The sequence below is a fragment of the Hemitrygon akajei genome, chromosome 13 (assembly GCF_048418815.1).
Source record: "Hemitrygon akajei chromosome 13, sHemAka1.3, whole genome shotgun sequence".
NCBI lineage: Eukaryota > Metazoa > Chordata > Chondrichthyes > Myliobatiformes > Dasyatidae > Hemitrygon > Hemitrygon akajei.
Genome location: NC_133136.1, coordinates 13,733,818 through 13,748,090, shown reverse-complemented (window position 1 = coordinate 13,748,090; position 14,273 = coordinate 13,733,818). Strand labels below are relative to the sequence as shown.

At 44.3% G+C, this 14,273-nt stretch overlaps 1 protein-coding gene across 2 annotated transcripts in view; it reads right to left on the bottom strand.

Moving 5' to 3' along the window:
- The window catches only part of znf532 (zinc finger protein 532), a 175,843-nt gene extending 163,228 nt beyond the window's left edge, over positions 1-12,615 (bottom strand). The window contains exons 1-2 of one of the 2 annotated variants that reach the window (XM_073064174.1): positions 12,464-12,610; positions 7,100-7,219 (exon numbers count right to left, since the gene is read on the bottom strand). The gene's annotated coding sequence lies outside the window, so the exon portion shown is untranslated. Of the gene's footprint in view, positions 1-7,099; positions 7,220-12,463 lie in introns of both variants that reach the window. The other variant, XM_073064175.1, reaches the window with a different exon arrangement.
- Positions 12,616-14,273: the final 1,658 nt, after the last annotated feature.

The following is a 14,273-nucleotide window of genomic DNA, read 5'->3' as shown; positions in this document are numbered from 1 at the left end:
CAATCTGTACGATTGGTACACCATTAAAAACCTTAAACATTCGCCACATTTGCATAGTGGCTGAAGTTACTCCATAAGAAACAAGAGCAGAAATAGGCCATTCAGCCCATCGAGTCTGCTCCACCATGGCTGATTTATTATCCTTCTCAATCCCATTCTCCCGGCTTCTCCCTGTAACTACTTACATTCTTACTATTCAAAAAACCTATCAACTTCTGCTTTAAATATTCCCAAAGATTTGGCCACCACAGCCCCACAGATTCACAACCCTCTGGCTAAAGGGATAGGCAGCATGGTAGCGTAGTGGTTAACATAATGCTTTCAGTACAGGCAACCCAGGTTCCACTCCCATAGCTGCTTGTAAGGAGTTTGTAAGTTCTCCCTGTGACTGTGTGGGTTTCATCCGTCTGGGTGCTCCGGTTTCCTTCCATAGTCCAAATATGTACCATGATAAAGCTAGGATTAAATCGGGGTTGGCTGGGTGGCGTGGTTCAAAGGGCCAGAAGGGCCAGTTCTGCGCTCTATCTCAATAAATAGTATAAATTACTCCTCAGAGACAGGAGAAAATCTGCAGATGCTGGAAATCCAAGCAACACACACAAAATGCTGGAGGAACTCAGCAGGCCAGTCAGCATCTATGGAAAAGAGTATAGTTAACGTTTCTGGCAGAGACCCTTCAGCAGGACTGGGGGGGGGGGGGGGGAAGATGAGTCAGAGTTAGAAGGTGGGTGGGGGAGGAAGAAACAGAAGGTGATGGGTGAAACCAGGAAGAGGGAGAGGGGTGAAGTAAAGAGCTGGATAGTTGATTCGTGAAAGAGACACAGGACTGGAGAAGGGGGAATCTGATAGGAGAAGACAGAAGCCCATGGAAGGAAGAAAAATGGGGGAGGAGCACCAGAGGGAGGCAATAGGCAGGCAAAGATTTAAGGTGAGAGAGGGAAAAAGGGATGGGGAATAGAGAAGGGGTGGCATTACCGGAAGTTAGAAAAATCGATGTTCACACCATCAGATTGGAGGCTACCCAGATGGAATACAAGGTGTTGCTACTCCAACCTGAGTGTGGCCTCATTGTGACAGCAGAGGAAGCCATGGATCGACATGTCAGAATGGGAATGTGAAGTGGAATTAAAATTGGTGGCCACTAGGAGATCCCACTTTTTCTGGCAGACAGAATGTAGGTGCTCAGCAAAGCAGTCTCCCAATCTACGTTGGGTCTCACTGATATACAAGAGGCCATTCTGGGAGCACCTGATATAATAGATGACCCCAACAAACTCACAGGTGAAGTGTCACCTGAGCTGGAAGGACTGTTTGGTGCCCCAAATGGTAGTGAGGGAGGAGGTGTAGCACTTGTTCCAGTTGCAGGGACAAGTGCCAGGAGGGAGGTCAGTGGGGAGGGATGAATGGACAAGAGGGTTATGTTGGGAACAATCTCTGTGGAAAGCATAAAGTTGGGAGGTGGGGGAAGAGGGAAAGGTATGCTTGGTGGTGGGATCCCATCAGAGATTGTGGCAGTTATGGAGAAATACACGCTGGAAGCAGAGTCTGGTGGAGAGTTAGGTGAGAACAAGAGGAAACCTACCCCTGGTGGGGTGGCAGAAGGATAGGATGAGTAAGGGCAGACATGTGTGAAACGGAAGAGATATGCAACATTCATAGTGGAGGAAGGAAAGCCCCTTTCTTTGCAGAAGGAGGACATCTCCTTTGTTCAGGAATGAAAAGCCTCATCCTGAGAGAAGATGCAGCAGAGACGGAAGAATTCAGAGAAGTGGGTGGCATTTTTACAAGCAACAGTGTAAGAGGTATAGTCCAGGTAGCTGTGACAGTCAGTGATTTTGTGACAGACAGTGATTTTGTAACAGACAGTGGACAAGCTGTTTCCAAAGATAGAGACAAAGAGATCAAGAAAGGGGAGGGAGGTGTTGGAAACTGACCATGTAAATTTGAGGACAGGGTGGAAGTTGGAGCCTAAACTGACCTCTGTCCTAAAGGGACATCCTTCTGAGACTGTGCTCTCTTGTCATGGACTCCCCCCACTATAGGAAACATCCTTTACACATTCACTCTATTTAGGCCCTTCAATAGGTTTCAATGAGATCACCCCTCACTCTTCTGAACGCCAGTGAATACGGGCCCAGAAACATCAAACGCTCCTTATACAATAACCCTTTCATTCTTAGGATACTCTGGACTCTCTCCAATCCTTTCTTAAATAAGGGACCAAAAACTGCTCACAATACGTCAAGTGTGACCTAACTAGTACTTTATAAAGTCTCAGCATTACATTCTTGCTTTTATTGGGTGCCATGGTTAATGCAACGCTATTATAGCATCAGAGTTCAGTAACAATGTCCTGTGTAAGGAGTCTGTACATCCTCCCCGTGGAATGCATGGGATATCTCCGGGTGCTCTGGTTTCCTCCCACAGTCTAAAGACACATCAGGTAGGTTAAATGGCGATTGTAAATTGTCCTGTGATTAGGTTATGGTTAATTGGGTTTGTCAGGGGCCATCGATAAATAAATAAATAAATATTCTAATCCTCAAAATGGTTGGTGACATAGCACTTGCCTTCCTTACCACCAATTCAACTTGTGTTCCTTCATTGTCAATGGATTTACCGGTAAATCATGGAACTCTAACCAACAGCACCATAGGAGAGCTTCCACCAGAAAGGATTACTGTGATCCGTGACAGCCGTGGACCACTACCATCAAGAATAATTAACTTGAGCGATAAATTTTTGCCAGCGACACCCAGATCCTTGGATAGCTACACATGTCTGGGATATTATAGCTATTACAGAAACATGGTTAAGGGAGGGATAGGGCTGGCAGTTTAATATTCCAGGGTACAGGTGCTTTGGGCAAGATAGAAGGTGCTTTGGGCAAGATAGAGGTCCAAAGGAGAGAGCTGCATTTTTTAAATTTGGAGATACAGCAGAGTAACAGGCCCTCCCAGCTCAATGAGCTCACTCTGCCTAATTACACCCTTCTAACCCTTATGTATTTGGAATGTGAGGGGAAGCCGGAGCACTCAAAGGAAATCCTCACAGTCACAGGAAGAAAGTACAAACTCCTTACAGACAGTGGCAGAATTGAAGCCGGGTTGCTGGCGTTGTAATAATGTTATGCTAACTGCTACACCATCATGCTGCCCATTTAATTCAGGAGAATGTCACAGCAGCAGCCAGGGATGAAATTGCTGAAGGATTACCCAGTGAGGTTTTATGGGTGCAGCTGAGAAACAAGAGAATGCTCACATCATTAGCATCACGCTATAGGGACCCAAATAGACAACGGCAGTTAGAAGAACAAATATTTATGGAAATTGTGGCAAGATACTAAAATAATAGGATTATCATAGAAGGGAATTTTAACTTTCCTAACTTGTCATACTGTTACTAGTTTAGATAGGGTGACATCAGTAAGGTTTCCTTGGGCAATAATAGACTTCGAGCTCTTAGCTATTAGGGCAGGGCAGGTGACTGACCACAAGACATAGGAAAAGAATTATGCCATTCAGCCCATCAAGTCTGCTCTGCCATTCCATCATGGCCAATCCCAGATCCCACTCAACCCCATACACATGCCTTCTCACCATGACCAAAAAGGAAACTATCAACTTCCACTTTAAATATACCCATGGACTTTGCTACCACCGCTGTCTGAAGCAGAGCATTCTACAGATTCACTACTCGCTGGCCAAAAGAATTTCTCCTTACGTCTGTTCCAAAATGTTGCCCCTCAATTTTGAGGCTGTGAGGCTGACACAACAGTGTGGGAGCACTTTGGGGCCAGTGACTATAGTTTTATTAGTTGCAAACCAGTTATGGAAAGAGACAGAATTGGTCCATGGGTTCAAATTCTAAATTGGGGCAAGGTGAATTTTGACTGTACGATACTGAAGCTTGCAAAGGTTGATTGGAGAAGGTTGTTTATGGACAAAAGGGACCACAGGCATGTGGGAGGCTTTTAAAGGTGAGATAGTGAGAGTTCAAGGTCTGCATGCTTCTGTTAGAGTACAGTAAAGGGCAAGGTTGGTGAGAGTGGGAAACCCTGGATGACAAGGGATATTGGAGGTACTGGCCTGGGGAAAAAAGGCATGAGTCAGGTACACTCAGCTCAAATAAAGTCTTGAAAAGGTGACATCAAGGCAAAAAACTAACAGAAGGGGCTTGAGGTAGCCTTGGCAAAGAAGATAAAGGAAAATCTAAAGAGATGTTATAAGTACAAAATGTATTTGGATTTTCATAATCTACATTACTGTAGAGGTGCTGGATGTCTTCAAACTTCCAACAACATGGTGGGAGGCTAGAGAAGAAATTGCACAAGGCCTGACTGAGATTTTGGCTATTCTTAGTGCAAAAAGCAAAGTCCTTCAAAATTCTTCCAAACCTCCCATGCTATGCCTTAAATCAACACCTTCCAATTATGAGCACTTCTGCTAGAGGGAGAAGTTTCTTGCTGGTAACCTCTCTTACAGGGCTTCTAATTCTGTACCCATCTTCAAGTTCTTCTCAGCCTCCTCTGCTCCAGGAAAGACACACCCACCCAATCTGGTCTCATCTCAAGTGAAACACCCAATCCCATATTCTAGGGAAACTCCTCCTTACCCTCCCTATGGCACCTCCTGTAGTGCAGTGATTGGTATCAGAATCAGACTTTAATCGCCAAGTACCTATGCACATCCAAGGAATTTACTTCCGGCAGATGTTGTCTCTCTGCTCATAACAATAATAATGATAAATATAAATGAAAATATAGATTATACATACAGGTAGTGCAATCCAAGTAATAGTTAGCCGACAGTTAACCGGCAGTTAACTGTTCAGCAAAGTGACCGCAGTAGGGAAAAAATTTCTCCAGTGCCTATTAGTCTTAGTCTGGAGGGATCTGAAGCGCCTACCAGACGGAAGCAGATCAAACAGTCCGTGCGCAGGATGGGAGGAGTCCTTTATGATGTTCCCCGCCCTCTTCTTCAACCTGGAAGAGTACAGGTCCACAATCGAGGGCAGGGAGGCTCCAATGATGCGCTCGGCAGTCCTCACTGTGCGTTGTAGTCTGGTTCTATCCTGCTTGGTGGCGGCTCCAAACCACACAATGATGGAGGTGCACAGGACAGACTCAATGACTGCAGTGTAGAACTGCAGCAGCAATTCCTGAGGCAGACCGTATTTCCTCAAGAGCCGCAGGAAATACATCCAGCTGTGGTCTAACTAATGTTTTACATAGCTGTACTACATCTTCCCTAATTATACACTCAGTGGTGACATTATTAGGTACCCATGAAACCCGGTGTAGCTGCCATCTTTTTCTGCTGCTATTGTGGCCCATTTACTTCAATGCACCACTTGACATCTCGTGCATTCAGAAATACACTTCTGCACACCCCTGTTGCAATGCATGGTTATTTAAGTTACTGTCACCTTCCTGTCAGCTTGAACCAATCTGGCCATTCTCTTATGACATATCTCATTAACAAGGCATTTTCACACTCAGAACTGCAACTCACTGAATATATTTTTGTTTTCTCACACCATTCTCTGTAAACGCATGAAGGCAAGTATTCCATATGCCTTCTTAGCCATCTATTGTGCGGCTGCCTTGACTTTATACACCAAGGTCCTTCTGCTTCAAGTTTCAAGTTCCTAGGTGTCAACATCTCTGAAGATCTATCCTGAGCTTTACTTCATTAGGAGTTTGACGAGATTTGGCATGTCACTAAAGATACTAGCAAATTTTTACAGATGTACTGTGGAAGCATTCTAACTGGTTGCATCACCGTCTGGTACAGAGGCATCAAAGTATATGATTGGAAAAAGCTGCAAAAGGTTATAAACTCAACCAGTCCCATCATGGACACTAGCTTCCATGCCATCTAAAATATCTTCAAAGGGCAAAACCTCAGGAAGGCAGTATCCATCATTAAGGACTCTTACCATCCAGGGCATACCTTTTTCTCATTTCTACCACCCAGGGAGAAGGTAGAAGAGCATGAAGAGACACACTCAATATTTTAGGAACAGCTTCTTCCACTCTGCTACGAGTCCATGAATACTACATTATTTTGCTCCATTTTTATAACTTCTTATTGTAACCTATAGCAATTTATGTGTTGCACTGTATTGCCATCACAAAACAAATTTCATGACACATGTCTGATAATAAACCTGACTCTGATTCCACCATTGTATGTGGCCCCACCATCTTATATATATATATATACACCTCAGCTTTATTAGTCTTTCCATAATGGACCTCACATTTTTCAGGATTAAATTTCATCTGCCTTCATTCTGTCCATTTATTCAACTCGTCATTGCTCTTCATCATTAGAAGAAATATGCAGGTGTCTCTAACACCTTTGGTTGAAGGTTCTTCACGAGGCCTCCATTGGTCAGGGTCATCCATGGATGTTGCACCTTAGCTGTCTAGATACACAACCGGGCAGTATGATATGGAGAACAAGCTGTTGCTCATGCAGCAAGCTCCTCCTCTCCACGGAGCTGATCAATCCAAAGGAAAGGCAGAGACCGATACAATTTGGCACCAGCAGTGTCGCAAGATGGTTGCCACTCAGCATTGAGCTCAATGTAGGAAGGCCTTTGGGAATCCAACTCTGGATTCCCCCCCCCCCCCCCCCCCAAAAGTGTTTACTCCCAAAGCTTTCCCTGTGAGCACATATAGCCCCAAGGCAGTGGAGGTTTGAGACCAGAGCTTTTCTTCTCCTAGGTGAGCTGACAACTACGGCTGATGAAACCCATCTGCCCAAAGCTACTGGTTTTAAGATGCAAGGTAACCCACATTTGCCCCTTCTCATGGCAATAGAGCAATTCTGTTGGGCCTAGTAGCCAAGCCACACATGAAGGCCAGGAGCTGGACTTGGTGGTCAAAGGTTATTTAAGACACCTGCCTTTGGGACCATTTAATAGGTAATGGGAGCTTATCCCAATTACCACCCCTGACTATAACAACTTTATGGAAGTGAAGCTCATTGGGGGGGTGGGGGGGGTGGAGAATTATCTGTTTCAAGCTTCACAGAGCAAAATTGCCAGGTCTGCCTCTGTAACACTGAAAATCATTATAAAGCCTTTGTACCTGATAAGATGTGCAGCAAGATCTTGCAGACCAGCAATGTCGCTGAGACACCAGAGAGTGCAGATACGGAATCTGGATTAAAAGCAAATGACAGGAGGAACTAAGCAGGTCAGGCAGCACCTGTAGAGGGAAATGGATAGTTAATGGTTCAGGTCGAGAACCTTCATCTAGACTGAAAGTAATGAGTAGATAGCCAATAAGAAGGTGCAATGGGAAGGACTGAAGCAAGAGTCAGCCAGTGAAAGGTAGATCTAGGTGAGGAGGGGCCATTGCCAAATGGAAGGAGGGAAAAGTGGAAATAGTGAAAGGTGCTAGGAGGCGTTAGGTGGAGGCAACAAAGGGCCGCAGATGGTGGAGTGTGATTGAAAAGAAAGCCTATTATTATTGTCACGTGTACCGAGGTATAGTGAAAAGCTTGTCTTGCAAATTTTGCACAAATCAAATCATTACGCAGTGCATGGAGGCAGTACAAGTTACAACAGAGTGCAGAATAAAGTCTAACAGCTACATAGAAAGTGCAGCGCAGGTAGACAATAGGTAACAAGTTAGATTGTGAGGTCAAGGATCTATCTTATCGGTAAGAGGTCTGGTCAAGAGTCTCATAATATTTGGGTGGAAGCTGTCCTTGAGCCTGGTGGTACGTGCTTTCAGGTTTTTGCATCTTCTGCCTGATGTGAGAGAGGAAAAAAGGTGTCCAGGATGGGTGGGGTCTTTGATTATGCTGGCTGCTTTATTGAGGCAGTATGGAGTATAGACAGAGTGCAAAAAGGAAAGATCGGTGTCCATGATGTGCCAAGTGGTGTCCACAACTCAGGCCTGATGAAGAGCCTTAGCCCAAAACAGCTGTTGGTTCTTTTCCATAGATGCTGCCTGGCCTGCTGAGTTCCTCCAGCATTTTGTGTGTATTACTGATTTCCAGCATCTGCAGATTTTCTCTTGCTTGTGATCCACAACTCTGTAGTTTCTTGCAGTCACAGCTTGGTATGGGAACTGGTAAGTACCCAGAGAGCATGCTTTCTATGGTGCATTGATAAAAAATTGGCAAGGGTTGACAGAGGGTGCCAAATTTCTTTAGCCTCCCAAGAAAGTAGATTCAAAATTGGTTTATCAAATGTACATCAAAATACAGTTGGCTCTCCATATCCACGGGGGTTTGTTTCCGGGACCCCCCGCGGATACCAAATTCCACGGATGCTCAAGTCCAGTATATAAACCTACGCACATCCTCCCGTATACTTTAAATCATCTCTAGATTACTTATAATACCTAATACAATGTAAATGTATGTAAATAGTTGTTATACTGTATTGTTTAGGGAATAATGACAAGAAAAAAAAAGTCTGGATATGTTCAGTACAAACGCAACCATAGCTCTTCTGGAAACGCTGATGCTGCCTGGGCATCAGCCGATGCCAATTCTCCCACGATCTTTAAGTTCTTGAGGCTGTAGCGCTTCACATAGCTAGCCAGGCATCCCTTACTAGCTTTAAACTCCTTCCTCTCGCTCACAAGACAAGTAGCAAATGAACTCGACGCAAGGCGAACAATACTCAAACGACGAGTGCTGGAGAGAGAACTTCTGGGGTTTTTTTTCCCCTCGATCCCAATCCACGTTTGGTTGAATCCGCGGATGCAGAACCCGCGGATACGGAAGGCCGACTGCATACAGTTAGAAAGTGTCGTTTGTGTTAACAACCAATACATCTAAAGGTGTGCTGGGGACAGCTTGCAAATGTCGCCACACATTCCAGTGCCAACATAGCATACCTACAATGCTTGGCAGAACAACACAAAACACAACAAGCAACAAAGTACAACAGCAAAAAATAAGCCCCATTCCTCCCTGCTACCCATGCACATACAGCCATTCAACTCCAGGATAGGCAGTCTTCAACATCCAGCAGACTCAGGGTCGGACTCACAGACACTGGGTTTTGGGCTTTCGATTTCCCTAGTGAAATTGCAGAGATTCACAGTCATGGGTTCCAGCCAAAGGGCCTTGATTCGACCCTTCAGCCTTGAACCTTAGCATCAACCCAAGGCCCATCAATCACCAAAGACTTGCCCTAGAACTCCAAACTTGCTGATGAAGGGACCCCAAACAGTCAGCCTTGAACTGTGATCTCACAGATTCACAAACCCAGAGGATCATCCAGGCCTCGTTCTTCCTCACCACATGGAACTCTGCCTCCGAAACCACTGACAACTCTCTGACCTTTGGGGGCGGGGGGGAAAGAGGGGAAAGAGAAAGGGCATCAGCCCACGTCCAGCTGGCCCAACATCCCACATCCGCGTTGCTGGCATTCAAATCTGGCCTGAACTCCTTTTCCCCACATATCCCTGTCCCCAAACCCCAACCTGGATCCTAAAATTCCTATGAAACTAAAAAAAAGGAGACTGCAGTTCATAACTATCATCATTCTGTGCCGTGTCGTAAGGTGTGGGTGATCATAGTCTTGATTGTTCTTGGCAAACTTTTCTACAGAAGTGGTTTGCCATTGCCTTCTTCTGAACAGTGTCTTTACAAGATAGATGACCCCAGCCATTATCGATACTCTTCAGAGATTGTCTGCCTGGCGTCAGTGGTCACGTAACCAGGACTTGTGATCTGCACCATCTGCTCATACGACCATCCCCCACCCGCTCCAATGGCTTCACATGACCCTGATCCGGGGGGGGGTGTAAAACAGATGCTACACCTTATCCAAAGGTGACCTGCAGGCCAACGGAGGGAAGAAGCACCCAACACCTCCTTTGGTAGCGATGCATCTCCAACCCACCATCTGTGGTAAACCATGTATACCTGTCTGGACTCGCCCCTCTGCTGACTGCTGCTGTGGCTCCACCCACAGACCCCTGGATAAAGGCGATTGTGTCACTGCTCCTCCCACAGTCCAGGGCAGTCATCCAGCACGGACGTGGTCCATTTTACTGCTAATAAAAGCCTTTCAGTATTTACACCACTTCCAGTCTTTTGGAGTTATTGATAGTGCATCACCATCCAAGTCCGGTAAGATCATGGTGGAAAAAAGAGCAGTGGCGGAGGTGAGCTTCCTTAGCGGTGGCATCTACGTTGTTGACTATGAGATGGAGCACAGAGCTAAGCATTTTATTTTTTGTCATTGTTTATTTTACAACATACCACTTTATGAGTAACATACTTTGAGATTCAGGGAATCCAGATTGCAATAATGAGAGAGTGATGGGAGTTGCAGAGAGAACTGCACGGGTGAGTTGAGAATAAATCCTCTTGTACGCATGGGAAGAGCCACGGGGCCTCCTCAGGGCTACGGCCAAGTTCTCCTGGCAAGGAGGTTGCCTACAGATCCCTGCAAGGATACGTGCAGAATACAAATGTACGCATGGCCAGCAAAAAGCCATGCTTAGAACTGCAGAAACAAATAGCTGAATTCTGCAGCCTTGTACAATGGGAAGCATTTAGCTTTTCTCTTTGGAGAAGGGAGATGAGAGGCGACTTGATAAGAGGTATACAAAATATTAAGAAGCATAGATAGGTCAAGTTGACAGAAGGGACTCCCCCCACCCCCAGAGTGGAAATACTGTAGCTAGTACAAGGGGGATAAATTTGTGATTGGAGTAAAGTACAGAGGGATGTCAGCAATAGGTTTTGTTTTTTTATTACACAGAGTGTGACAGGATGTGGATCGTGTTACCAGGGGTGATGGTGAAGGCAGATACTTTAGGGACATTGAAGAGACTCTTAGTTAGGCACATGGATGAAAGAAAATGGAGGGCTATCTGGGAGGAAAGGGTTGGATTGATCTTGCAGTAGGTTAAAAGTTGTGGGCCAAAGGGCTTGTACTGTGCTGTAGTGTTCCTTGGTCTACCTTACCATCAAAGAAACAAAAAGGCAGCCAAACTTTAGCCCATCTCAAACCAACAAATAGATCTTTATGATGTATTGAATGACTGCAATATAGGCAAGGTGCGTTGTAGAAAGAAGAATCCTGAAAAGGCCAGAAATTACAAAAATGTATTGCTGACAACTAAAATAACTGTATTTATATTATTATTTAAAAGATGGTAAAATCCACCCAATACAGCTCAATGGAAACAGTCTATGGAACTCTTGATTGAAGAGAGAGGAAAAAAGATTTTAAAATTAATTCCATACTTGCATATATATGAAATATATTTTGTGCAACACACACACATAAAATGCTGGAGGAACTCAGCAGGTTAGGCAGTATCTATGGAAATTAATAGATAGTTGACGTTTTGGGCCAAGACCTTTCATCAGCACTCCATTATTTTGTACCTTGTTCCTCCCATTTTATTGCAGTTAATACCATCTTAATTAGGAAATATGTAAGCATTCATGCAGACAAGCAATACCTCATTCTGATTATTGCAAAATACAAAACTACAGCATCCAGGCTGTGGTTAGATAGAGGCCTTATCAGCTGAAAGCTACATTACCAATTTCAGAACTTAAAGACAACTTCAGTGAGTCAATGTTTATTCACTACCATCTTTAATGCATTGCACCATTGGATCCTGATGAGGACTGATACACAGTTGAGGTCTATTCCAAGCCTAGCAGACAGGCAGTGTCATGCTCAAAACCTACTTTCAACCATCATACAACTAGTTTATCAGTAAATGGAAATATGGACTACCTACGAAACATACTCTTACTTTCTTGGAACTTAAACAGCACTGGGCACATTATTTTGTACTTAAATTTTTATTTTGAGATACAGCACAGACTGGCTCTTCCAGCCTAACACACTGGCCAGCAACACACCGATTTAACCCTAGCCTAATTACAGGACAATTTACAATGACCGATTGACCTACTAACCGATACATCTTTGGAATGTGGAAGGAACCCCGAGCACCTTGAGGAAACCCATAGAGAACGTACAAACCTCTTTCAGAGAGCAAGAGGAATTGAACCATGTCGCTGGCCCCATTATAGTATTACACTATGCTATGTTATGGTGTCACCCCTTCAGGGAAGGACACAGCGATCTTTGCATAAGTGGACCCCAGTTGCAAATTTCAGCCAAAGGCTGCAGAGGGAGCAGAGTACTGGAGACTTCAACAGAAACCAGATGTCTCCCCATGACCCAGCAAGCACCAGAGGGAGTGCCACCCTGTCATTCTCAGGGACACAGAGCATTGTATGATTAGGATCTGAGAGGCTGCCTGCCAGTAGCCAAGAAGGAAAAGAAAAGGACACTTTTCCTCCAAGTGTTCATGGCAAGTTACTAGAGCGTAATCTCAAGCCAGTGACGTGCAATACCTGAACAATGTGGGGAAAACTTTGCAAGAAATCGGTTCAATACCCAGCAAACACTGAAAATTAATAAGTTGCTCAGCTTTATATATGAAACTTACCAGGTGCTCAGTGCTGCCCATGCCATGATTCAGAATACAAGTGCACTCTGCAAGGAAAATTCAGCACTCAAACAGTTAAAGCACACATTTTTTTAAAGAAGACATGACTGCGAGCTGCAACAAATGTGCTGCAAAGGATCCTGGACAGTCACTGCAGAGTGTGCATGTCATCATGGCTGACTGCAGCACAAGACCCCATTTAGGCATCCTCGCAGACTGCCAGAAAATTAATTCTTGTCATGTGACCTGTACTAGAGCCAATTATACTCCTGATTGTGTTTTAAGAGTAAATTAATAAATAAGCACTGACTTTCCAAGTGTGCCAACAGTACATGCGTAAAGCTGTTGCCCTGTGAATTGCAAAATAAATCTTCTAACTTGGGTTGTACTGCATTCCCAGTCTCTCCTGGGACTCCAACGCTGATCTTAGTTTAACCCTATAGCACACCAACTTGTATTCATGTGGATAAAACCCCATTTCCATTAGAGATATAGAACACTACAGCACAGAAACAGGCCATCTAGTCCATGCTGAACCATTAATCTGATTAGTCCCATCGACCTACACCCACACCATGGGCCTCCATACCCCTTTCATCCATGTACCCATCCTAATTTCTCTTAAGTGTTGAAATTGACCCCACATCCATCACTTGCACTGGCAGTTCCACACACTCGCCACTCTCTGAGAGAAGAAGCTCCCCCTCATGTTCCCCTTAAACATTTCACCTTTCACTCTTAACCCATGACCGATTGTAGTCTTACCCAACCTCAGTGGGAAAAGCCTACCTGCACTTACCCTATCTATTACCCTCATAATTTTGCATACCTCTATCAACTCTCCCCTCAATCTTTTACGTTCCAGGGAATAAAGCCTTAACCTAATCAACCTTCCCCTAACTCAGGTCCTCGAGTCCATGCAACATCCTCATAAATTTTCTCTGCTCTCTTTCAATTTTATTTACATCTTTCTTGTAGAGAAGATCTGTGTTGATTTAAATTTTTTCTTTCACAGAACATAGAAAACTACAGTAAAGTACAGCCCAATTGGCCCACAATATTGTGCCAACCTTTTACTCTAAATTCAATCTAACCCTTCTCTCCTACATAGCCCTACATTTTTCTATCATCCATGTACCTAATGTATCAACATCTACCACCACCCATGGTAGGGTTTTCCCCTCACCCACCACTCTATGTAAAAAAATTCTATCGCTAACATCCCCCCCTATACTTTCACCATGCACCTTGAATGAATGTCCTTCACCAATGTGCTTTGTCACATCCACAAAGAATTCAACCAGGCTGCCGAGGCATGACCTGCCTCTCACAAAGCCATGCTAACTATCCCTAATCTGGTTGTGCTTCTCCAAATACTCATGAATCTTCTCCAGTAATTTGTCCACCTCTGAAATAAGACTCATGGAACATAGGACAACACAATACAACACAGGAACAGATCCTTTGGTCCACAAGTAAATTAGTAATCAAATGGCCAACTAAATTAATACTCCCAACTCAATGTCCATATCCTTCCATTTTCCTCACATTCATGTGCCCATCTAAACATCTCTTAAAAGTTTCTAACATACAGTTTCTGGCTCTACCAACACACTAGGCAGTGCATTCCACTCTCTGTGTAAAAAAAAACTTGCCCCTCACATCTCCTTTAAAATTACCACCTTTCACCTTAAATGTATGTCCTCTGGTATTAATATTTCCACGATGGGAAAAAGATACTGTCTGTCTAGCTATTCCTCTCATAATCTTATAAACCTCTATCCCATCTGCTCTCAGACTCCACCACTCC